We start from the raw sequence: 26,795 nt of genomic DNA, 5'->3' as shown, positions 1-26,795 counted from the left end.
TTCAGTTGTGTATGTTTCCCTCGAGCATACATCATCATATCATTTGATCCGACAAATGATATTTCCTTGTTCACATAATTGTGGAAATCCATCCTTTGGAAATCTCGATGATTTGTTGCTGAGCCTATCAGCCACCTCCTCATCCTCTCCTTGGTTTACTGATGAACTCTTGTTTCAGAGCTCACTTCCATAGATTATTTTTGAGAATCTCACAAATGTCATCTCGTCAAATTGTGTAGCACCTTTTCTTCTCAGGCATCCTGAGTCTGAGGTATTCTGACACCAATCAAATCTGAATCTCGATCAGATATGATGTTTGGAACATATTTCCAAGAGTTATAACGTTGGTCTTTATATGACTCGGTAAGGTGGTGTCATGCCTAACACACATGACCGGAGGACCTATTGTTATAATTTTCCTTTTAGCAATGCAATCCATTCTTCCATGAGGAAATTGTAAGACTTATTCTACAAGTTATTCCCGATGGATCCTTTCTGTTTCCAAAGTCTGATCTTCACCTGATGACCATGTCAATGCTATCTCGAAGCACGTCTATGGTACTCCGATTTTCAACAAGACCATTTGAAGCCCAATGCTAAATGTTTCCTGCTCAATTATCCAAACACCGCTGTATGGGTAATGTCATGAAATTTCTCTCCCCTACCTAAAGAGTTTTCTACATTATATCATGTCATGGATATCATACTCTGCTTGTCCTTGGGAAGGATATACCCTTGAAATATGTGTTTAAACACATTTTCCTTTCCATTTTTCTGTTTAAATCTGATAATCATATTTTCCTTTCCATTGGTTGGTTTAACGTTTCTTGTGATCTATATGATCTAATCAGTAACATTCTCCTGCTTATGTAAACACCTCGTTGTACAATGCTGTCAGTAACACCCTGTTACTATTGTTGGTGACATCCCGGTAACCACCGATGGACGAGAACTTTGCCTATTGGTCTGCCTCGTTTCAACGAGCAGGAAAATGGTTCTCTTCGTCCCTCGCCCTTGGTACCGACTTTGTTGCCGACATAACTGATAGGCTACTCTCTGACATGTCTTGCCATCATGGCCGTGCCAGATGTCGACGCCCTTCCTATTTTAACCACATGGTGGGCCCATAACCCACAGTTCTGCAGGATCGAAACCTGACTCTCTTGTACACCCCTATTTCCAACGTTATTCCTCACACGAGGCTTTGTAGGTAATTCACGAACCACCTTCCTACAGATCTATTTTAGTATCTGACGCAATGCTTATTCCCATTGCTCAAAACCCCGTTCACACTTCGTTTTAGGCAACAAACGATTGCCTATGGGTTTGAAACTTCCATTTTGCACCTACTTACGTTGCTCTCGATAATTTATTAAGTATCAATTCGAGAGTTACTTTCCGCCACCTTTCCTGATGTTATCTACCAGATAAGCAACATTGTAGCGGTTCGTTCTTCCGAAGTTACCCCTTGACCTTCGTACGTACGACGGAGTTCCCGAAGAAAGGAAGATGAATTCATCATGATGACCCGAAGCATCGAAATGAAGACATCAACGCTATGGATCGACCTCTTCGAGAAGAGCAACCAAGACCGGGAACACTCGCTAGAATTTCGTAGCCAGAACCTACCCCTTACCCACCTCTTAAATCTCGGGACGAGATTTCTTGTAGTGGAGGAGAATTGTGACGCCCGGATAATTAAGCTACAGTAATCTCTGCTAATGATGCCATGTCACCTTGATTACTGTTGCTAATCTCGCGTTAGTTCAGAATCCCGATCCAAATTCAGATTTGGATTAAGTCTAACGGTAAATGTTTTCAAACATTAAAATTAAAATGTTTGGCCTGTGGCAAATAATCCATACTAATTATTGGTGGAGAAACCACACTTCTGTAGAATATTTAGTTGCACTATAATAAATAAATCGGCGGCAAAACTAATATTTAAATGCTCTTAGAAATAATGATAAACAAATACAAACTACTGTATTAAATGTGTAAAATTGTTTGTGGCAGGGGCATAATTACCTCTACTAAATTAGGTACGATTTTTGTATTTTACTAAAACTAAAATAAATAGAAACTAAGTTAAAAAGGACAAACTAGAAAAACACACACACACAAAAAGAAACACCCCCGCTGATTGGGCCTTGGCCCAGTTGGCCGAGCGGCCGAGTGGCTTGCCGGCCCACCCCCGCACGCTCCTAGCCTACTTGGCCTCCCTCCCCCCACCAGAAACCCTAGCCCGTCGCACCCCCCCACTACGCTCTTCCCCCGATCCGATCTAGATCGTGGTTGACCCCAACTGCCCCGACCGATACCCCACTCCCTCTCGTTCTCCAGCACCAGGCCCCTGCGCCCCATCCCCTGTCGCGCCGGAGCCCCACCACTGTCGCCGTCCCCGCGCCCGCGCCCGGGGATCCGCCGCCTATCGTCGTCCTCGTGGCCACCGTTACGCAGAAGCTCCTGCCATGGCCGCACCCGCCTGGTCCTCCGCATCCGTGCCGCGCCAAGCCGCCTCCTCGCCGGCGAGGACGGACCCCGAAGGCCTCGTCGCGGATCCGGCCTCCCTCGCCATGCTCCCCTCGCCGGAGTCCCCTCATCGACCGACGCCCCCTGCTCCGACACCGTCGGACGCCGCCGCTAACCTCGTCGTCGATGCGCTCGACCCCAACCTCCACTGGCTCCATCGAACACCCTGCTGCTTCCGCTGTGAGCCTCCGGCCGTCCACAGCCTTTTTCCCCTCCTCCCCGTGCCCTCCAGCGCCGTTTGCCGCTAGCTCCGCCGTAGTCGCCGCCCCTGGCTATTTCAGCCGCTCCTAGCTACAGATGAAGGCAGCTTGACGCGGCGCCTCCCGCTTACCCGTTTGGCACCCGGGCTGCCCCTTTTGGTCGCCAGCTCCGCGCGCGCCGCCGTCCTCTGAACTCACCCACGGGCACACGCGCACGCACACCCGCACGTTCTAATAGTGGGTTGACCCACTGACGCGTGGGCCCACCCGGTTTAACCAATCCCCTAACTACGTAATTAGATAGAACCTAATAAAACTGTTACTTGAATAACTGGAGATGACATGTGGACCCTTTTCTTTTAAAAGCCTGTTTAAAATTATCTAAGTCAATGACATGTGGCCCCCCCACCTAATCTGTTAAAATTAATTAAAAAATTAATTTACATTGTCTCTATGACAGCTGTGTCCCACCAGCCAGTTTGACCAGTCAACGGTCCATATGTTGACCGCAACTGGACTGCTGACTCAACCCCTGGACCCCCACTATCAGCATCTGCTGACTGGGCAGTTGACCCAGTCAACTAGCCCCACCTGTCAGCCTCACTAGCACCTCTTTGGGTACACTTCTGTGTACCCATAGCATTTATTATTTAAATGAATTTCGAATTAAATTAAATCCAGGAAATCTAGAAAATGATTAAATCTTTATAAATTAATATAAAATAATCCGTAACTCAGATGAAAATACTTTGTACATGAAAGTTGCTCAGAACGACGAGACGAATCCGCATACGCAATCCGTTTGTCAGCCACGCATCCCTAGCATATCAAACCTGCAACTTTTCCCCTCCGGCCTGTCCATCAGAAAACGCGAAACACCGGGAATACTTTCTCGGACGTTTGCCCCCCTTCACCAGTATCACTTACTACCGCGTTAGGTCACCTCTGGCATCACGCATTGCCATGTTATACTTTGATTGCTCTGTTATTTATTGTGTTCCCCCTCCGTTACTTCTTTCCGGTATACCCCGAGACTGCCGAGGACCCCCAGTTCGACTACGGTGTTGACGACCCCTCTCTCTTGCCAGAGCAACCAGGCAAGCCCCCCCTTTGATCACCAGATATCGCCTACTCTTTTCTCTATACTGCTTGCATTAGAGTAGTGTAGCATGTTACTGCTTTCCGTTATTCCTATCCTGATGCATAGCCTGTCCTTGCTACTACTGTTGTTACCATTACCTGCTATCCTACTGCTTAGTATAGGATGCTAGTGTTCCATCAGTGGCCCTACACTCTTGTCCATCTGCCATGCTATACTACTAGGCCGTGATCACTTCGGGAGGTGATCACGGGCATATACGATATACTTTACACAGTTACATTACCTGTGATACTGTTCGGAGATGGGGGCTGAAGGGGCAGGTGGCTCCATCCCGGTAGAGGTGGGCCTGGGTTCCCGACGGCCCCCGACGGTTACTTTGAGGCGGAGCGACAGGGCAGGTTGAGACCACCTAGGAGAGAGGTGGGCCTGGCCCTGGTCGATGTTCGCGGATACTTAACACGTTTAACGAGATCTTGGTATTTGATCTGAGTCTGGCTACTGGCCTATACGCACTAACCATCTACGCGGGGACAGTTATGGGCACTCGACGTCGTGGTATCAGCCGAAGCACTTCGTGACGCCAGCGACTGAGCGGCGCGCGCCGGGTTGGACCGCGTAACGTGACTTCCTTTGTAATGGAGGTTGCTAGGTCTGCTCTCCGGCCGCGTACGCAACGTGCAGGTGTGCTATGGGCGATGGGCCCAGACCCCTGTGCGCTTAGGTTTAGACCGGCGTGCTGGCCTCTCTGTTGTGCCTAGGTAGGGCTGCGACGTGTTGATCTTCCGAGGCCGGGCATGACCCAGGAAAGTGTGTCCGGCCAAATGGGATCGAGCGTGTTGGGTTATGTGGTGCACCCCTGCAGGGAAGTTAATCTATTCGAATAGCCGTGATCTTCGGTAACAGGACGACTTGGAGTTGTACCTTGACCTTATGACAACTAGAACCGGATACTTAATAAAACACACCCTTCCAAGTGCCAGATACAACCGGTGATCACTCTCTCACAGGGCGATGAGGGGAGGATCATCGGTTAGGATTATGCTATGCGATGCTACTTGGAGGACTTCCGTCTACTCTCTTCTACATGTTGCAAGATGGAGGTTACCAGAAGCGTAGTCTTCGAAAGGACTAGCTATCCCCTCTTATTCCGGCTTTCTGCAGTTCAGTCCACATATAACAGCCTTATTCCAGTTGATACCATTGCATACATATGTAGTATAGCTCCTTGCTTGCGAGTACTTTGGATGAGTACTCACGGTTGCATTCTCCTTTTTTCCCCCTATCCCTTCTACCTGGTTGTCGCAACCAGATGTTGGAGCCTAGGAGCCAGACGCCACCTTCGACGACGACTCCTACTACACCGGAGGTGCCTACTACTACGTGATGCCCGCTGACGACGACCAGGAGTAGTTAGGAGGATCCCAGGCAGGAGGCCTGCGCCTCTTTCGATCTGTATCCCAGTTTGTGCTAGCCTTCTTAAGGCAACCTTGTTTAACTTATGTCTATACTCAGATATTGTTGCTTCCGCTGACTCGTCTATGATCGAGCTCTTGTATTCGAGCCCTCGAGGCCCCTGGCTTGTAATATGATGCTTGTATGACTTATTTTATTTGTAGAGTTGTGTTGTGATATCTTCCCGTGAGTCCTTGATCTTGATCGTACACATTTGCATGCATGATTAGTGTACGGTCAAATCGGGGGCGTCACAACTGCATATCTCTCAACTCGGGTATTTGCTTGAAATATTAACTTCAACTCCTGGAACATCTCATATGGTCCATGAGATTCAAAACATCTTTGAAGTCCCGATTCTAAGCCTTTAAGCATGGTGCACTAAACTATCAAGTAGTCATCATATTGAGCTAGCCAGACGTTCATAACGTCTGCCTCTACTCCTGCAATAGGTCTGTCACCTAGCGGTGCATCAAAGACATAATTCTTCTATGCAGCAATGAGGATAATCCTCAGATCACGGATCCAATCCGCATCATTGCTACTAACATTTTTCAAAATAATTTTTCTCTAGGAACACAATAAATTGGGAGCAACATCGCGAGCTATTGATCTACAACATAGATATGCTAATACTACCAGGACTAAGTTCATGATAAATTAAAGTTCAATTAATCATATTACTTGAGAACTCCCACTTAGACAGACATCCCTCTAATCTTCTAAGTGATCACGTGATCCATATCAACTAAACCATGTCCGATCATGACGTGAGATGGAGTAGTTTCAATGGTGAACATCACTATGTTGATCATATCTACTATATGATTCACGCTCGACCTTTCGGTCTCCGTGTTCCGAGGCCATATCTGTTATATGCTAGGCTCGTCGAGTTTAACCTGAGTATTCCGCGTGTGCAACTGTTTTGCACCCGTTGTATTTGAACGTAGAGCCTATCACACCCGATCATCACGTGGTGTCTCAGCACGAAGAACTTTCGCAACGGTGCATACTCAGGGAGAACTCTTGTACCTTGATAATTAGTGAGAGATCATCTTATAAAGCTACCGTCGAACTAAGCAAAATAAGATGTATAAAAGATAAACATCACATGCAATCAAAATATGTGACATGATATGGCCATCATCATCTTGTGCCTTTGATCTCCATCTCCAAAGCATCGTCATGATCTCCATCGTCACCGGCAGACACCATGATCTCCATCATCTTGATCTATATCAATGTGTCGTCACATGATTGTCTCGCCAACAATTTCTCTTCCAACTATTTCTATCGCATAACAATAAAGTAAAGCAATTACTTGGCGCTTGCATCTTATGCAATAGAGAGATAACCATAAGGCTTTTGCCAGTTGCCGATAACTTCAACAAAACATGATCATCTTATACAACAACTTATATCTCATCACGTCTTGACTATATCACATCACAACATGCCCTGCAAAAACAAGTTAGACATCCTCTACTTTGTTGTTGCAAGTTTTACCTGGCTGCTATGGGCTGAGCAAGAACCATTCTTACCTACTCATCAAAACCACAACGATAGTTTGTCAAGTTGGTGCTGTTTTAACCTTTGCGAGGACCGGGCGTAGCCACACTCGGTTCAACTAAAGTTGGAGAAACTGACACCCGCCAGCCACCTGTGTGCAAAGCACATCGGTAGAACCAGTCTCGCGTAAGCGTACGCGTAATGTCGGTCCGGGCCGCTTCATCCATCAATACCGCCGAACCAAAGTATGACATGCTGGTAAGCAGTATGACTTATATCGCCCACAACTCACTTGTGTTCTACTCGTGCATATGACATCTACGCACAAAACCTGGCTCGGATGCCAGTGTTGGTGAACGTAGTAATTTCAAAATTTTCCTACGCATATGCAAGATCATGGTGATGCATAGCAATTAGAGGGGAGAGTCTTGTACACGTACCCTCGTAGACCGAAAGCGGAAGCGTTAGCACAACGCGGTTGATGTAGTCGTACGTCTTCACGATCTGACCGATCCAAGTACCAAATGCACGGCACCTCCGAGTTCAGCACACGTTTAGCTTGATGACGTCCCGCGAACTCCGATCCAGCAGAGCTTCACGGGAGAGTTCCGTTAGCACAACGGCATGGTGACGGTGATGATGTTGCTACCGAAGCAGGGCTTCGCCTAAGCACCGCTACAATATGATCGAGGTGGAATATGGTGGAGGGGGCACCGCACACGGCTGGGAGAGATTAACTGATCAACTTGTGTGTCGATGGGGTGCCCCCCTGCCCCCGTATATAAAGGAGCAAGGGGGGAGGCGGCCGGCCTAGGAGGAGGGCCGCCAAGGGGGGAGTCCTACTCCCACCGGGAGTAGGACTCCTCCTTACCTTGTTGGAGTAAGAGAGAAGGAAAGAGGGGGAGAGGAACAAGGAAAAGGGGGCTGCACTGTTGGGGATATTACTACTGGGCGTAAACCGGCCTATCTGGGCCGGGTTAACTTCGTCAGTAGTTAAGTATGTTAAAGCCCAAGAAGACAGAGGAGGGCTCAAGGCCCATGGTCGGTTCAAGGCCTGTAGCCGTAAACCGGCGTTAGTAGTTAACTTGTATTGTAAGTTAGGAATAAGTAGAGACCAAACCGGACACATCTATGAGCCGGTATTGGGACTCCGTAAGCCGACGGGAGTCACCCGTGTATATAAGGGGACGACCCGGCGGCGGTTCAAGGATACAGACAACAACTCGAGACATAGGCGAAGCTTGTTTGCTCCCTAGTCATCGAAACCCCCATCAATTCCATCACAACTAGACGTAGGCTTTTACCTTCATCGAAGGGGCCGAACTAGTATAAACTCCCTTGCGTCCCTGTGTCCGCTTTAACACCTTCAAGCTAACCCGTCGCGATGGCTCCATGACTAAGTCCTTTCTCTAGGACATCTGCCGTGACAAAACCACGACAGTTGGCGCCCACCGTGGAGCTATCGCACGATGGTTTCAAGTTCTTGGAGGGCCGCTTTGAAGGACTCAAGGGCTACGGCGTAGGCCGGATGACTAAGAGTCGTCGTGGCAAGCTCTACATCAACGACGCAGGCTGGGGCCCCGAGGCCGGCTCAATTGAGTACGGGTACTGGGTCCCCTTTGGTGGCATTTACGTTTTCATTGGCAAGATCGGTGAACCGGGCCCCGAGCTGGACATCTGCACCGACCTCGTCGAGACGGCTCAGCGTGCGTGATCCGCCCGGGTTAAACCGGCCATGAAGCGTGCCTTCGTGGGAGTCATCCATGGAGGAAGTTATGACGATGGATCAGAATCTCGTGGCAATACCGTCGTTTGTTCCAATGACGAGTCATCGACCAGAGAAACCGAATCTCTTTATCAGCTACAAGACGGCCGGATTGTGGGCTGTTCTGATGGCGACAGTATTCCGGACCCCTCTGATCTGCCCAACCGGGTTGGAATATTCATGACTGGCACACAAGCAGCGCTTCATTCTTCGACCGCTGCTACAATGACCTCCGGTTCAGCAGCGGCAACGGCTGCCGGGGCAGGAGGCCCTGTGCGCCCGCTGGCTCAAGTTCTATCAGAGCTATTTGATGCATTGGTTGTGCTTATGGCGGAGGCTAATCCGGCGGATCAGGGCGTTCACAACGCCGAGATTGCAAAAGTGAAGGAACAGATCACCCAGGCCAAGGCAGATCTGGCAGCCGAGGACACCAGGATGGCAACGGAGCGGGCCCCTTTAGACGCACAAGCCTACAGGCTCATGTTGGACCAGAGTGCGTCGCAGGAAGTCATGAGGAGGAAGTACCGATCCCGTTTGCCTCCGGTTTTTGAGGCCAGAGACCTTTTCAACACTCCAGGAGTAGGAACCGGCAATCCGATGGAGGGAAACCGGGCTGAAGCTCCCAGGGCCGGCGCCCCGGTTCAGCCTCATCAAGTGGACCCGCCTCGTCAAAACACTGTTATACCTCAAGCTGTTTCAACACCTCCGGGTCACTACTCCAACCCGATGGACAATCTCGTTGCCGCTACTGCACGGCTAGAGGCCATTCCAATTGAAGGTGATTCGTTGTAGGCAGTAGAGACGCGACGGGTCAAGGAGCTTCTGAGGACAGCCTTGGTCCAACAGGAAGCATACTCGTACAGCCATGACCGGATCCACTCGACCCCCCGTCCAAGCCGGAGCTATAGCAGACATATGGATGAACTGGCAGTGTCGAGCAACGAACGACGTGGAGCACCCCGTGGCAACAACCCGACGGGTGGTGCTGATGATGCTCAGGAAGTGGTGAACCGGGCCCAAGTGCGCAGGGAGGCCGAGTTAGCTGCACAGCATCAGGCTCGGCAGCTCACACTGGTTCGTCCAACCATCTCGATCGAACCTGGTGTTACTTCTAGTTCTTTGGGGGTGCCTTGCCTTATCCCCGCTTTACGCAATGTGCGCCTGCCCAAGGATTTCAAGGGCCCGCGCAAGGTACCAAATTACATGGTGGATCAGCCTCCGGAGACATGGGTGGAGATCTATGAGATGGCCACGGAGATGCTTGATGTGGATGACGCGGCGTGTGCGAAATACTTCACCATGATGCTTGAAGGAACGGCCCGTACTTGGTTAAAAAGCTTGCCGGCTAATTCTATCAGTTCATGGGCCCAATTACGAGCCCGGTTTATTAGCAATTTCAAGGATACATGTAAACAGCCTATGTCGATAGTGGACTTAGCTGCATGCGTCCAGGAGGAAGGAGAGTCAACAACTCATTGGGTGTGCCGGGTTTCACAAGTGTTGCACTCATCAGACCGCATCAACGCTAACACCGCAGTATTAAGCCTAGAAGGCAACTGCCGGTTTGGGCCCCTGAAGCTGAAGTTGGGACGGATGAAGCGTCATTGCACTGACATGGGGACCCTCATGGCCGCTTTGGTGAAATATGCTGATTCTGATAGTACCAAGGATCCCGAATCTGATGATGACAAGATAGGGAAGGGAAAGAGGAACAGCAACTCCAACGGTCAGCAGCATCACTGGGCAGGCAATGGTGGTGGAGGCAAGCGTAAAGTGGATGGTAACATGGACTTTGTGGCTAATACTAACGCACAAGACAATGGCCAGTGACGTAGGGGTAAACCGAAAAATCGTAATGGGGCACCCAATCCTAACCCAGAACGCCTAAACTATCTGCTAAGCCAGCCCTGTCCAAGACATGGGACGAAGGAGTCGCCAGCAAACCACCTTTGGAAGGATTATTTTATTATGCAGGAGTTCAAGAATTCTAATAATTTCCGGTATGATCACGAATCTGGCGGTGGCTCAGGATCCGGGCCGGGTTGCGGTGGAGGAAGTTCCGGTTCAGGATTTAATGGTAATCCGGGCGGACATAATGGTCAAAATAGTCAGAACAACCAGGGTGGTTACAACCAACAACAGCAACAGTCAGGTTACCAGAGCAACCCAAAGCAGTTGAGTAGTGGGCAGTACCATGTTTTCACCACTAGCTTGGACAAGCGAGACCGGAAGGTTCAGAGGCAGGCGGTCAACTCTGTTGAACCGGCCATACCCCATTATCTACGTTGGTATGAACAGCCAATCATATGGAGCAGAGAGGATCACCCACCCTAGGTCGATAATCCGGGTCAGTTGGCTCTAGTGGTGGTGCCTCAGGTGGGAGGTTATAAGTTCACCAAGGTGCTCATGGATGGAGGTAGCAGCATTAATATCTTGTACTATGAGACCTTCCGTCGTATGGGACTGACAGATAAAAATCTTAAACCGTCTAATACGGTGTTCCATGGTGTAGTACCTGGCAGATCAGCATATCTTGTTGGCAAGATAGCTCTGGAAGTGGCCTTTGGGGATGATCATGATTCCAGGTCGGAGACATTGATGTTTGAGGTGGTGAAAATCCAAAGTCCGTATCACGCCCTATTTGGGCGACCGGCCTACGCCAAGTTTATGGCACGGCCCTGTTATGTGTATTTGCAGCTCAAGATGCCGGGTCACAAGGGGACAATAACGGTTCACGGAAGTCGCAAAATTGCTTTGGAGTGCGAGGAAGGTGATGCGGCCTATGCAGAGTCGGTTTGTGCCACCGAGGAGCTGAAGTATTATAAGGACAATGTTGATCCGGCAGACATGACTCCATTAAAGAAGCCAACTACGGAGCATGATCCGGCCCTGAAGTTCAAATCGGCAGCAGAAACTAAGCTTGTTGACTTTGTACCTGGTGATTCGTCCAAGCAGTTCAGCATCAGTGCTAATTTGGATCCGAAATAGGAAAGCACGCTCATCGAGTTCATCCGTGAGAATTAGGACATTTTTGCATGGAAGCCCTGTGACATACCAGGTGTACCGAGGCAACTCGCTAAGCACACCCTTAATGTGGATCCTAAATACAAACCGGTGAAACAGTTCCTCCGCCGGTTTAACAAAGAAAGACGCAAGGCAATTGGAGAAGAGGTAGCCAGGCTCTTAGCAGCTGGTTTTATTGTTGAAGTTTTTCACCCTGAGTGGCTTGCCAATCCGGTGCTGGTCCTTAAGAAAAACGGTACCTGGCGCATGTGTGTGGATTACACAGATCTTAATAAAGCTTGTCCACCAGATCCTTTTGCCCTCCCCCGTATTGATCAAATTATTGATGCTATGGCGGGTTGTGAGCGTTTAAGTTTTTTGGATGCATATTCTGGCTATCATCAGATCAAAATGGCAGTTAAGGACCAGGAGAAAACGGCATTCATAACTCCCTTTGGAGCCTTCTGCTATGTGTCTATGCCCTTTGGGATCAAGAGTGCCCAGGCAACTTATCAACGTTGTGTGAAAAATTGTTTACACAAACAGATTGGCCGTAATGTACACGCCTACATGGATGATATTATGGTTAAATCCAGGGAGAAGGAGACTCTGATTGGTGATTTAAAGGAAACTTTTGATAACCTGATGACATACAAGATGATGCTTAATCCGGACAAATGCGTCTTTGGTGTACCGGCGGGCAAGTTATTAGGCTTCTTGGTGTCCAATAGGGGAATTGACGCTAATCCGGAGAAGATCACAGCCATCACCTCCCTCGCTAAACCGAAGTGTATCAATGATGTTCAACGCCTGGCGGGCCGGATTGCCGCGCTAAGCCGGTTTATCAGTCGCCTTGGTGAGAAGGCAATCCCTTTGTATCAGATGTTGAAAAAGACGGATCAGTTTGTCTGGAGTTCTGCTGCTGATGAAGCATTTGAGGACTTAAAGCGACAATTGGCCAATCCGCCTGTGCTCGCCGCTCCCGTTGACAAGGAGCCGTTACTGCCATATGTTGCTGCTAATGCTCGGGCGATCAGCGTGGCTATTGTGGTGGAGCGAAAGGAGGCAGGTAAGGAGCATCCGGTTCAACGTCCGGTCTATTATATCAGCGAGGTGCTCACTGAGTCCAAGCAAAGGTATCCGCATTGGCAGAAGTTGGTGTATGGAGTCTTCATGGCAAGCTGGAAGCTTAAACAATACTTCCAAGGGCATCCAATTACGGTGGTCAGTTCTGCTCCTTTGGGAGATATCATCCAGAACCGGGAAGAAACTGGCCGGATTGCCAAGTGGGCTATAGAGCTTGGGCCGCACGATTTGAAGTATGTGCCTCGGACGGCAATTAAGTCTCAAGCACTGGTTGATTTTATCAATGATTGGACGGAAATGCAAGCACCTGAAGAAAAGCCGGATCACACATATTGGACCATCCATTTTGACGGATCCAGGCAATTGGAAGGTACGGGTGCTGGAGTCGTATTAACTTCCCCACGAGGTGACAAGTTTTGTTATGTTCTCCGCTTAATGTTCCCTTGTACTAACAATGCAGCTGAGTATGAAGCCTTGCTCCATGGTCTCCGGATGGCTAAGGAGATGAATCTAGGTCGATTTAAGTGCTTCGGTGACTCGGACCTCGTGGCTCAGCAAGTGTCTGGCACTTGGGACTCCAAGGATCCACTCATGCCAGCATATCGCCGTGAGGTGGATATTGTTGCAGGTCATTTCAAAGGCTATCAGGTGGACCACGTGGACCGACGGAAAAATGAAGCGGCAGACGCTTTAAGCCGGCTGGGCTCTCAGCGCAAACCGGCTCTGCCCAATGTTTTTCTGGATGTGCTGCACAACCCGTCGGTCAAGATCCCTGGTGAAGCAGATTTGGCTATACCTGATCCGGAAGCTCAATTGGTGGTAGCTCTTCATGTTATTCCATATTGGATGCTTCCCTACTTGGCGTACAAGAACCGGGGCGAGTTACCAGAGGATGAGACTCTGGCCAGACAGATAATCTGGCGATCCAAGTCCATGACTATTATCAACGGCGAGTTGCATCATTGCAGTGTATCAGGGGCATTTCAACGCTGTGTGTCTCCTGAAGAAGGCCATGAAATTTTGCGTGAGATCCACGCAGGGGATTGTGGTCACCACGCCGGTTCAAAATCTCTGGTGGCTAAAGCGTTTCGCCATGGTTTCTATTGGTTAACTGCTCATGCTGATGCAGAGGATCTGGTCAGACGATGTGATGGTTGCCAAAAGTTCTCAAGACGTGCTCATGTACCAGCTCAAGAATTGAGAATGATTCCAATTACTTGGCCGTTTGCGACTTGGGGGCTGGATATGGTTGGGCCTTTCAAAAGGTCCAAAGATAAGAAGACCCACCTCCTGGTGGCGGTTGACAAGTTTACAAAGTGGGTGGAGGCAGAACCTGTTAGCAAGTGTGATGCGGCCACAGCGGTTCAGTTCATTAAAAAATTGATTTTCCGGTTTGGCTTTCCAAACAGTATCATCACAGACAATGGTACCAATTTGTCCAAAGGTGCCATGAAGGAATTCTGCGAACGAGAGCACATCCGGCTCAACGTTTCATCAGTGGCACACCCACAGTCCAATGGTCAAGCAGAAAGAGCTAATCAAGAGATCTTGAGAGGCATCAAGCCCCGGCTCATGGTTCCTTTGCAGAAAACGCCGGGTTGTTGGGTAGAAGAATTACCATCTGTGTTGTGGAGCATCGATACAACGCCCAACAGGTCAACATGATACACACCGTTCTTCATGGTTTATGGAGCGGAGGCGGTTCTCCCTAGTGATATCCGTCATGATTCACCTCGTGTGACGGCTTATATTGAAGCGGACAATGAAACGACACGGCAAGATGCTTTGGACCGGTTGGATGAAGAGCGTGACATAGCAGCCGCCCGATCAGCGATTTACCAACAGGATCTTCGTCGTTATCATAGTCGCCGAGTCAGAACCAGAACCTTCCAGGAAGGAGATTTGGTGCTTCGGCTCATTCAAGATCAGACTGATATGCATAAGTTATCCCCACCTTGGGAGGGGCCTTTTATGGTCAGCAAGAATCTGCACAACGGGTCATACTATCTGATCAATATTCGAGAACATAAGGACTCACGTACATCAAAGGAGGGGACCAACAGGCCGTGGAACATAGCTCATCTTCAGCCTTATTATACCTGGGCCATTGGTTCTACTTATGTACATATTACAACAATGTATATGTTAACTATAATAAACCGCAACCTCAGCTAAAGCGGGGTATCTGTTCTTTTACATCATGTGTGGTTACACGGAGTTGTTCTAAAGCGGCTTCCGGTTTACCCCTTGAGTTCGCTTTTCTGAAAGCTTCGTGTTATATCACTTGGAGGATTGGTCGTGTCCGAACCAATACCATACATCTTGATAGGCGAGAGCCACCAGATCACTTGGGGACTTGGTCACGTCTGAACCACTCATGCCTCTTGATCGGCCTAAGGCCACAGAATCACTTGGGGGCTTGGTCGAACCCGAACCATCGCCATGCCACTTGGTCGGCATAACTGCCACGGTTTCATTTGGGGACCTGGCTGACTAGAACCATAGTTACACCTAACGGGAGCTTGGTCGTATTCGGCCATGATAACGCCATTTGATCAGCTCAAATAAATCTTTTTTGCAAACGGTTTTCTCATTGCTTTTTGCTTCGCATTTTTCTTTGCCAGATTCTTTTTTCTTTTTTATTGCGTTCTTTTTAAAACCGACAAAGTTTTCAACCAATCCATTGACGGAACACAGTTCACGTCAATCTGGACACTATTTTCCCGGTTTGATCCTTGTTGTTAACATCCTCTTATGGAGTAACACGATGTTTATTATAACCCGGCACGGTTTACATGGTAAACCAGAGTCATATATATACAGGAGCTGTTATCTCCTCAATAGTGTGGGTTTGCAAAACTCCGCTTCAAGTTTGGCCAAGCCAACTTCACGCTCAACGATGGCAGGTATTATGTATCTCAAAAATTTGATCATATACTTAAAATTTTGTTTTGGATGTTTTGATTTCATATATGCAGACATCATATTCCGCCTGACGGTACAACCGCGGTGGCACTTGACGAATTTCTCATTTCAGAAAGTGCTTTAGAAAGTTCATCACCACAGGAAGAACAAATTATGCACGAAGGCATATCAACGTCAAAAGTATCATCTAGCCTATTACAAGGCAACATGGTGCCCATAATAATATATTTTTTTTGCAAAGGAGAGGCAGTTTTAAAACCGGCTTCCGGTTCAAGCTTAGTCACCAGCCTGGCCTGATGGTTGTGGGTCATCCTGCGCCGCTTCAGCCTCCATTTCTCTACCCAGTGGCTGGAAATCCACAGTTGTCCAGTCGATTCCCATTAATGCTTGAAATACAGCTTCATCCTGGATCAGCAATGACGGGTCAATATCGGGAGCGTAAGTATGCTTACGGATTGGAGGGATCAGATTTTCCGATTCATGGATTGGTGCAGCTATTCGCTTGTTCTGACTGTCATATTGGGCTTGATAATGAGACAAATCTACTTCTTTAGCCAATTGACAAGCTAGCGGAGGTACCTCCTGGTTTATTGCTCACAGATCCGCTTCACCAAATTCTGACCCGTCTTCCTTCAAGCTGGGATAGCCCTGAGCCGCTTCAATAGGATCAAAATCCGGCACCCAGGCTTTTTCCCGAATTAAGGCATTGATTGCACCGGTTCGAGCAGCAGATTTCTTCAGCTCTTCAACCCGGGCAGGAAGCACCGACAGTTTCATCAAAGTATCTTGAATCAAAGTGGGCGCCGGTTTGTTATGAGATGCGGTACAGATGATCCGCTGGGCACCAGTATACAATTGTTCAACCAATGTATAGGCGGCTTTCAGTTTCTTCCGCACATCTGACCCCAAGTGACCAATGCGTGTCCCTGAAATACCATAAAGGGTTAATAAACCGGCGACTCTGTAAGAAGGCAGAGCCAATTCAGAAGGCAAATTGGCTTACCAAAGATAGCAGTAGTCATGGCATGCACGTGCCGCTTTATGATGGTCAGTTCATCCGCCACTGGTTTTAGTGCCGCCTCGGCATCCTCTGCTCGTTTGATCAAAGCGGATTTTTTAGTGGCCCAATCCGCCCACTTCTTCTTGAAGCTCTCCTTAAGCTGTTCCATGGCGCTTAAAGCGCTGGCCAATTCGTCTTTTGCTTTGGTGGTTTCAGCCTGTTGGGTTTTCAGGTTTTCTTGGAGATCGGTGACTTGGTTTTCTTTCGTCTTCAGCTCCGCCTGCATGCATACAGATATATGCTTCAACAAATCGGTATAAGGATTCAAGTACCAACCACATAACAAGTTATGCACTTAGCACTTGGGGGCTAATGCATATTCGATCTTCATCTTTCAATTGCTTGCAAAGTCCGAAGATCAATACAAGTATTCAACTTGGCACTTGGGGGCTAATGGCTATTTGCTCGTATATATATTCTGATGCGGCAATCTCAATTACTTAAAGTACCGGTTTAACTACGCTAAGTTGAACCGGCCCTTGGGGGCTACATCGGCAAAAGCTCAAAGTATTAAGATTTATATTAGTAAGTCCTGGTTTGAAAGAAGATTACAAACCGTCCCTTGGGGGCTAAGGAGTCAGTAAATATTGAAGCATACAAGCAAGAAAGAGCGTATGGAAGTTACCTCGTATTTATCCTTCATCATATTTATCAGACTGGCTTCATAGTCACGGCTGGCATACAGCCGGTTCAGGTAGCCAGAATGGATATCTTGGGCGTTCAGAGTAGCGTAAGTTGCCAGATCAGCATTCCACTTGCCTTTACCAAAGGTAGCAAATTCTTCCTTGGCAGAATGTTTGGACAAAGCAACAGGATTGCTTGGCTCGGTATGGCCAGTGCCAGTAATGACAACCTCATCCTCCTGAGTATCGCCGGTTTGCACTGGGGCTGTTGGCTTGTCAGTAGGTTTTGCTGGACCGGTGGATCTCTCAATCCGGATGGAGCCTGTGGGCTGATTGACAGGACCCGAGGCATCAGTAGGTCTCTCTTCAGCAATAAGATCATCGTCTTGCTGCGGTGGATCGTTGGGTATATCCTCAGGAATAGCCGCTTCAAGATCGGGTGTCTTGCCTGGCTCAAGAATGGCATCTTCTTCGGCCGCTTTGTCCAGGCGGGCCTTCTTGCTTGGCCTAGGTTTGGCCCTGGAAAGAATAACAAAATCAAATACAACATATGTTCTAAGGCAATGTGCTGTAAGTATCATAATAAGTATAGCCTACCCAAGCACCGTTTTGAGCAGTGGCAGCTGAGTAGCCGATGACTCGCCAGAGGATGAGTGGGAAGTAACCTGGTAATCAGAGTCAGATGGATTAAGAGGTTGGCGAAAGCAGCCCGCTTTAGGACAATCACTGACAAGCAAATTAGAGACCTCTGAACGGCGTTTCCAAACCGGACTGTTCTGTAAACCGGCGGAGGTAACTACCTGGCTGCTGTGCCGGGTTGTGCGACGAGCTTCGTGCTATTGGGTCTTCATAAGAAATTTGGGATCCAAATAAGCAAGAGGATGAGAAAATTTAACTTTCTGGTTTGCCTGATGGATTTTTAGCGAAGGAAAAGGTTCTGAATCGGAAGAGAGAATAATTACCTCTGCAGCATCAGCGTGGCTGGCTTTGGCATCATCCTGACAAATATCATCATCAATAAGACGCATGAAAAATAAGCCAAGTGAGTCAAGCTCTACCTCAAGGTCTGGATTATCCACATCATCATCAGGGGCCGGATTAGAAGATGCAGTAGTTCTTTTCCTGTGGGTAGTCTTCTTTACAGCTTTAGTCTTTTACCGGGTTGCTCTTTCCGGTTTGTCTGGCTTTTCCGGTTTCTCCTGCGGCAATTTCTTGCTCCAAAACGGATCATTGCCCTGATTACACAGACACTGATATTAAACGATGACCAGATATATCAATAATAGATTCAGCAAAAGGAAAAATCAAGGTCTTACAGCTGGCGGTTTGTTGGTGGCACAGAAGGGAAGTAGGCCGTTTCTAGCACAGATATGTTCCGGTTCATTCAGCATCTTATTCACAGCTTCTGTGATTTCTTCATCGGTGAGCTGGATTCTGGAATGTCGTAGTGGGTCATCAACACTGCCGGTATATTCACACATCAAACTGGAGCACTGACTAAGTGGCAGTATGCTCCATGATATCCAACAGCGAGCGAGATCAACCCCTGTTAAACCGTTGGCCATAAAGGCTCTAAGATTCGACAGTTGAGGAGCATATTTGCTTCTCTCCTGGGCAGTCAATCTTTGCGGAAAAGGGTGTGTATTGCTGAGCCACTCCGGACGAAAGCCGGGCAAGGGATTCTCACCAGCAGGGGAGGTATCTTTGCAGTAGAACCATGTCTGATTCCACTCTTTGGGGTGGCTGTGCAGTTTGGCATGAGGGTATGTGACCTCTTTCCTTTTCTGGATCACCACGCCACCCAACTTCGTATTGGAGCCGTCAGTAAACTCAGTACGGCGGTTTAGATGGAAAAGGTCTCGGAACAATTCCACTATGGGCTCCTCTTGAAAGAACGCTTCACAGAGCACTTGGAAGTGACACATATTCGTAACAGAATTGGGGCCAGTATCTTGTGGATGGAGTTGGAAATCGGCTAAAACATCTCGGTAAAATTTAGAACCGCGTGGTTTAAAGCCCCGAGCTAAGTGATCTACGAAAACAACTTCTCCTTCTTGAGGAGTGGGAGGGCATTCTTTGCCAGGAGCCCTCCAATGAATGGTATCTTTGCTGCCTAAAGCGCCGATCAAGACTAGATCGTCCAGCTGAGCCTCTGTGACGCGAGAAGGAACCCAATTGCATTCATATACTTGCTTGGCCATGATGGAATCTACAAGGTAGAAGATCTCGGTTCAAAAATACATTTGATCAAGGTATATTGGTATGTGCAATGTTAAACCGGAGACAGATCTATCTGAACCGGAGTTTTATGAAGCAACAACATCTGGCGGTTCAACAGGGGGACTAATGGTATAAACCGGTTTGGCAATTTTTTTTCTACAAGGTTAAACCACCGGGTTTAAACATTGAAGCAGAGGAGTAAGTTTACAGAAACAGATTTCGTAAGATTTCTCTACAGTGATGGATCTAAAGCAAGTTCAGAAAAAAGATAAATATTCAGAGGTCCAAAAGGAGCAGTACTGAATCAATGAACAAGACGTACATACAGATCTATGGTTTTGAGATGTGCAAGTGAAGGCGAAGGGTAAACAGCTACCATTGCACAGAATAAAGATTTGCGGAGCCATCTAAAGATCTATCGTATGAGCAAGAGGCAGACGATGAACACTGAAGAACTGCGAAACCCTAGGTCAGATCTGCGGGGGAAAGGATGGAAGATTTACCGGAGCTGAGGAAGATGCGGAAGGTTGCCGCGATGCTCTGGTGCGCTCAGGTTGATGCAGCGGCCAAGGTTGAGGCAGAGGTCGACGGCGGCGGCAGAGCTCCGAGGCTGGCGACGCGAGGAAGACGAAGAAGGCACGGAAGGAGAAAAGAAATGACCCTTCGGTCCTATTTATAAGGCGAAAGAACGTGTGTCAGGCGCGACAATCAAGGGGCCACGAAACGGAGCTGTCGCCTCGATTTCCGCCGATCTATTAAACAAAGAAGCATAATAGATAGCTTCGTTATGACAGGTGACGTCACTCCGGTTTACAGCAATCAGAGAAGATGTCATCATGGTGGTTTACCAATTTATGAGAAGATGTTGAAGATGAATCTTTTGTTAAAGGATTGACATGAACCCGTTCAAATCAGTCTGGGGCCTAATGTTGGGGATATTACTACTGGGCGTAAACCGGCCTACATGGGCCGGGTTAACTTCGTCAGTAGTTAAGTATGTTAAAGCCCAAGAAGACAGAGGAGGGCTCAAGGCCCATGGTCGGTTCAAGGCCTGTAGCCGTAAACCGGCGTTAGTAGTTAACTTGTATTGTAAGTTAGGAATAAGTAGAGACCAAATCGGACACATCTATGAGCCGGTATTGGGACTCCGTAAGCCGACGGGCGTCGCCCGTGTATATAAGGGGACGACCCGGCGGCGGTTCAAGGATACAGACAACAACTCGAGACATAGGCGAAGCTTGTTTGCTCCCTAGTCATCAAAACCCCCATCAATTCCATCACAACTAGGCGTAGGCTTTTACCTTCATCGAAGGGGCCGAACTAGTATAAACTCCCTTGCGTCCCTGTGTCCGCTTTAACCCCTTCAAGCTAACCCGTCGCGATGGCTCCACGAGTAAGTCCTTTCTCTAGGACATCTGCCGTGACAAAACCACGACATGCACCCCTTGTCCAATTCGGACTAGAGGGGGGGGCGCCTCCTTCCTTTTGGCCTCTCTCCTCTATTCCCGTATGCCCAATAAGGCCCATATACTCCCCAGCGAATTCCCGTAACTCTCCGGTACTCCAAAAAATACCCGAATCACTCGGAACCTTTCCGATGTCCGAATATAGTCGTGCAATATATAGATCTTTACGTCTCGACCATTTCGAGAATCCGCGTCATGTCCCCGATCTCATCCGGGACTCCGAACTCCTTTGGTACATCAAAACTCATAAACTCATAATATAACTGTCATCGAAACCTTAAGCGTGCGGACCCTACGGGTTCGAGAACAATGTAGACATGACCGAGACACGTCTCCGGTCAATAACCAATAGCGGAACCTGGATGCTCATATTGGCTCCCACATATTCTACGAAGATCTTTACTCATTCCCTTTGTCATCGGTATGTTACTTTCCTGAGATTCGATCGTCGGTATCTCAATACCTAGTTCAATCTCGTTATCGGCAAGTCTCTTTACTCGTTCCGTAATACATAATTCTGCAACTAACTCATTAGTTGCAATGCTAGCAAGGCTTAAGTGATGTGCATTACCAAGAGGGCCCAGAGATACCTCTTCGACAATCGGAGTGACAAATCCTAGTCTCGAAATACACCAACCCAACAAGTACCTTCGGAGACACCTGTAGAGCACCTTTATAATCACCCAGTTACGTTGTGACGTTTGGTAGCACACAAAGTGTTCCTTCGGTAAACGGGAGTTGCATAATCTCATAGTCATAGGAAAATGTATAAGTCATGAAGAAAGCAATAGCAACAAACTAAACGATCAAGTGCTATGCCAACGGAATGGGTCAAGTCAATCACATCATTCTCCTAATGATGTGATCCTGTTAATCAAATGACAACTCATGTCTATGGTTAGGAAACGTAACCATCTTTGATCAACGAGCTAGTCAAGTAGAGGCATACTAGTGACACTCTGTTTATCTATGTATTCACACATGTATTATGTTTCCGGTTAATACAATTCTAACACGTATTATGTTTCCTTCACCGTAAGCTCGAGCCGCGCATCGACACCGAGCACATTAATCAGCTAAGTCGCTTCCATGCTCAGTTTTTTTAATTCTTGTTCGGTTTGACCAAACATTATATTTATGCTAAAATATGTTTGTCAAAAATGAGGTTCATTAAAACCACTTTTCTTTGCCCGTGTTAACTCGGGCTCTTCAATTTATATGAGCCATTTTATAATAAGTGTTCTTCTTCTAAGTCGTTGCAAAGTCTTTTTCTACCACTCCTTTCTCGACTCGAGTGTGTGGTGAATAGTCGGATAGCCTATTTTCTCTCTAATGCCACTCGAGTTTAGTTTGCTAAACTGGCTTAACGAGCAGTACTCCACCTTCGGGGTAGGAGGTTGTAGCCGTAGGATGACCCTCTCGAAGTCTTGAGATCGGATGTGTCATATTAATGCACGACAGAAGCACAAAAGTAAGACCAATTTTCGGATTGGCACCAAATGACTCGATTTAGTTCGGGCGTAATGTTTTTACTGGAGTTTTTTGGTTTTCCAAGCCTATGGCATTTTTAAACTATTTGTGTGTTTCTAGCATAAGTCTCGTAGTGCAACGCTGGACACCTTTAGAGATTCGGCAAAAACATTCTTGGATATTGCTATATATGCATTGTTTTGAATTCTGTTTTCGGTCAATAGTTGGTTTTCCCGGCTCTTGTGGTTTCCTCCTACGTTCTGCCTTGTTCGGCTAGGTGTGCAAAGGGAGAACCATTGCGATTGTGCTTCCAACTTGAATGGTTAAGCACCTCAGTGGAGAAAGCCGAAAACAGACTGTCACAATGGGCGTAAACTGGTCAATGATCCGATGATAGTCTCAAACTATAGATCAATACGGATTACCCCGTGTTAAACGATGGGCCTTTCATAGCATTGGCCGAAGTGTTAATGGCTAGACTTCGATCGATGCCGAACACTAACCATGGGCTCGTAGCTAGCTTCCCCAGTTTAAAGCTCCTATGACTAAGTGAAAGTTATAAAGCCCGCATATCTAATTGCTTCGTTTCCGCTAGCACAACCGCATTCGGGCACCGAGACATCGGCTAAGGGTTGTTTTGTTATTGCGAAAACACCCTGCATAGCATCTACAAGGGGTGGAAGCCGATGATGGGTCACTTTCAACTGATAAACGGTTGCAATGGAGTCAAAATAAACATATCATCGGGATTTGTGTTTAATATACGAGGGCTGCCTTCCATAATCATCGTTATATAGCCATAAATATGCATCAATTTGACTTAAGATTTTGGCCAAGCTGGGTTGCATGTTTCCTGTTCTTTGAAGGAAATATGCCCTAGAGGCTATAATAAATTTGTTATTTATATTTCCTTATATCATGATAAATGTTTATTATTCATGCTAGAATTGTATAACCGGAAACTTAGTACATGTGTGAATACATAGACAAACAGAGTGTCACTAGTATGTCTCTTCTTGACTAGCTCGTTAATCAAAGATGGTTAAGTTTCCTAGCCATGGACAAGAGTTGTCATTTGATGAACGGGATCACATCATTAGAGAAGTATGTGATTGACTTGACCCATCTGTTAGATTAGCACTATGATCATTTATTTATTGCTATTGCTTTCTCCATAACTTATACATGTTCCTATGACTATGAGATTATGCAACTCCTGAATACCGGAGGGACACTTAGTGTCATGGGTTTATCACGGCAGATGTCCTCGTGAAAGGACTTAGTCGTGGAGCCACCGATACGGGTTATCTTAAAGGGGTTAAACTGGACAAGGTACACGGGGGTTTTTATACTAGTTCGGCCCCTTCGATGAAGGTAAAAGCCTACCTCTAGTTGTGTTGGTATTGCTAGGATTTCAATGACCAGGGAGCGAATCCGCTTTGCCTGGCTCTTGAGTTGTTGTCTGTCGTCCTTAAACCACTGTCGAGTCGTCCCTTATATACAAAGGTTGACGCCCGCCGGTTTACAGAGCCCTGAGGCTGGATCATAAACGTGTCCGGCTCGGTCTCTATTCCTTCTAACTTACAATACAAGCTACATGAGAGAACCGGTTTACATCTACAGGTCTTAACTTGCCTTTGGGCCTTGGGCCTTCGTAAAGCGCCATCATCCTTTCATCTTCATGGGCTTCTAATCTTCATAGAGTTAATCCGGCTACTCCTGGCCGGTTTACGTCCAGTAATAATATCCCCAACATTAGGCCCCAGATTGGTTTGAACTTGTTCATGTCAATCTTCAACACTTAGAAAAATTCCTCGTTTGCGTCTTCACCTTGATCTTGTAAACCGCCGTGACGCCATACTCCAGGATCATGATAAATCGCCATGACGTCATCTTGTTTTAAAAATGATACATCTCACTTTTAGTTAATGAGCCTCCGACAATCGAGGCGACCACTCCTGTTAGGTATCCAATATTCCGGCTCCTTGTTTCTCACGCCTGTCACCTCCCCCCTTTACCTTATAAATAGGGACAAGGGTCATTTCCTTTTTCCCTCCGTCTCTTCGCTTCTTATTCCTCCTCACGACGCCCCTGCACCCGAGCGCCGCCGCCGTCGCCGAGCTCCGCCTCTGCATCTCCGTTGGCCGCTGCATCGACCTGGTTGCACCAGAGAGCCACGGCATGTCTCCGCTTGCTTCAACAGCCGCGGTAAGACCTTCCCTTTCCTCCTCTATAGATCTACCTAGGGTTTCAGTGTTCATCGAAGTTCATCGAAGCTCCGGCAACGGTTCTTCCCTGTTCCTCCTTAGTCCATGGATAAAACCTCAAGTTTGATGTATTCCGTGTAGTAGCTATAGCATTCCTTATCTTTTGCTATCATAACAAACCCTTGTGCACATAAAAACTGATCTGGACCTTTGTGAACCGCTTCGGGACCAACCTTTTTAGGTCTAAATCTTTTTGCTTTTCCTGTCTTATGGTAGATCCAAAATTTCCATGTAATCTTGTGAAACCTGTTTTACCTTACATAGTCGTTCTTGCCTTAGATCTGTATCTTCTTTCTTAGATAGGCGGTTTACCATCGTAGAAAGCAATCTATCACATACCATTAGTCCCCTTGTAAACCGGCAATCCCTTTATCTCCGTTGTCATACTCCGGTTTAATAATATGTGTATATCTCTTTTCCCACTTATCGCCTTGTCATTCATAATTATATCACCCTCAAGTTTACCAATTTCACATACTTGGATTCCTGTTGCACCTTATGCATCACTATGAATGAATTGTAAACCGGCATTTCTTTCCAGCTTTTCACTTGCAATGGCCAAGCAATTTTATTCCTACAATTGGGCTCCCTCCCGGGTCACAGAGGAGCAACTGAATGGAATGGTCAAGATCGGCACTTTACCAAAGAAGAAGGAGATCCGGTGGCGAGTTCCTGGGCCGGAAAATCCTCCCACCCCTAAACAGGGTGAGGTAGTGGTGTTTGTTGATCACATAGGCCGTGGTTTCAAACCGCCCGGATCAAAGTTTTTCCGGGATGTGCTTGCCAGCTTTCAACTCCACCCTCAAGATATTGGACCCAACTCGGTATCCAATATATGCAACTTTCAAGTCTTCTGTGAAGTGTATATTCAAGAAGAACCAACCATCGAGCTATTTCGGGATTTCTTCCATCTGAACCGGCGCACTGAATTTGTAGACAGACCCAATACGGAACTTGGCGGCGTCTCTATTCAGAAAAGAAAAGAAGTTGAATTTCCTCATGCCAAGCTGCACAGTCACCCTAAAGAATGGAACCAAACTTGGTTCTACTGTAAAGACACCTCCCCTGAAGATGAGAACCCTCTGCCGGGTTATCGTGCCCACGGCTTGCCAATACTCATCCATTGCCACAACACCTAAGTGCCCAGGAACGGGCCCCGTACGCACCTCAACTCGCCAAGCTGAGAGCCTTCTTGGCCAACAGTTTAACAGGTGTAGACTTCGTCCGTTGTTGGATATCCTGGAGCATCTTGCCGTTAAGCTGCCGCTCCGGCTTAATCTGCGAGTATACTGGTGAAGTAGAAGATTCCCAACGTCATATCAATATTCAGCTAACATATGATGAAGTCATTGAAGCTGTCAAGAAAATATTGAACGAATCAGAAGTTGTCTGTCGCCAAACCAGATTAGACCCTTTTCACACGCAAAACAAGCTGCATGTTGTAAGTATTGTTCTTCCGCTTTACACTTGATACATTTAGACTGTCCAATCTTTGAATACTCTCCTGCTTATTTTTAAACAGGGTGATGATCCATTCTGGAAGAAGAAGCCTCAAGATAAAGCGGCAAAGCCTTCTCGTCCTAAAACAAAAGTTGTCAAGAAAACCACAAAGCGGAAGGCACGTGAACGCATCAGTATGGAACTGGATGACGACCCGGATGAACCGGAAGTTGAGGTAGAACTTGATTCACTTGGTTCACTTTTCATGCATCTCATTGACAATGATACTTATCAGGAGGACGTTGAGGGCAGCCAAGCTGACGATGCAGAGGTAATTATCCTTTCCACCGGTTCAGACTCTCTGCCAACACAAAAAATCCATTAAGCGGTCCGAAAAGTAAGCTTTTCTCATCCTCTTGCTCACTTGGATCCAGCATTTATTTTGAAGAAGCAGCAGCACGAGGCTGGCTGCACAACCCGGCACAGCTGCCAAAAGGTCACTTCGACCGGTTTACCAGACACTCTGGTTCGAAAGCGCCGATCTGAGGTCTCCCCCACTTCTGACACTTCTTATCCCAAGGCAGGCTATTTCCGACAACCTCTTAATCCGTCTGATTCGAATTATCAGGTGACACCTCCTTCATCCTCTGGCGAGTCAACAGCGACGCAACTCCC

This window comes from Triticum urartu, chromosome 4A (genome assembly GCF_056163025.1).
Source record: "Triticum urartu cultivar PI428250 chromosome 4A, HENAU_Tu73, whole genome shotgun sequence".
NCBI lineage: Eukaryota > Viridiplantae > Streptophyta > Magnoliopsida > Poales > Poaceae > Triticum > Triticum urartu.
The sequence above is the reverse complement of the archived record's forward strand: the minus strand, read 5'-3'. Positions refer to the sequence as shown.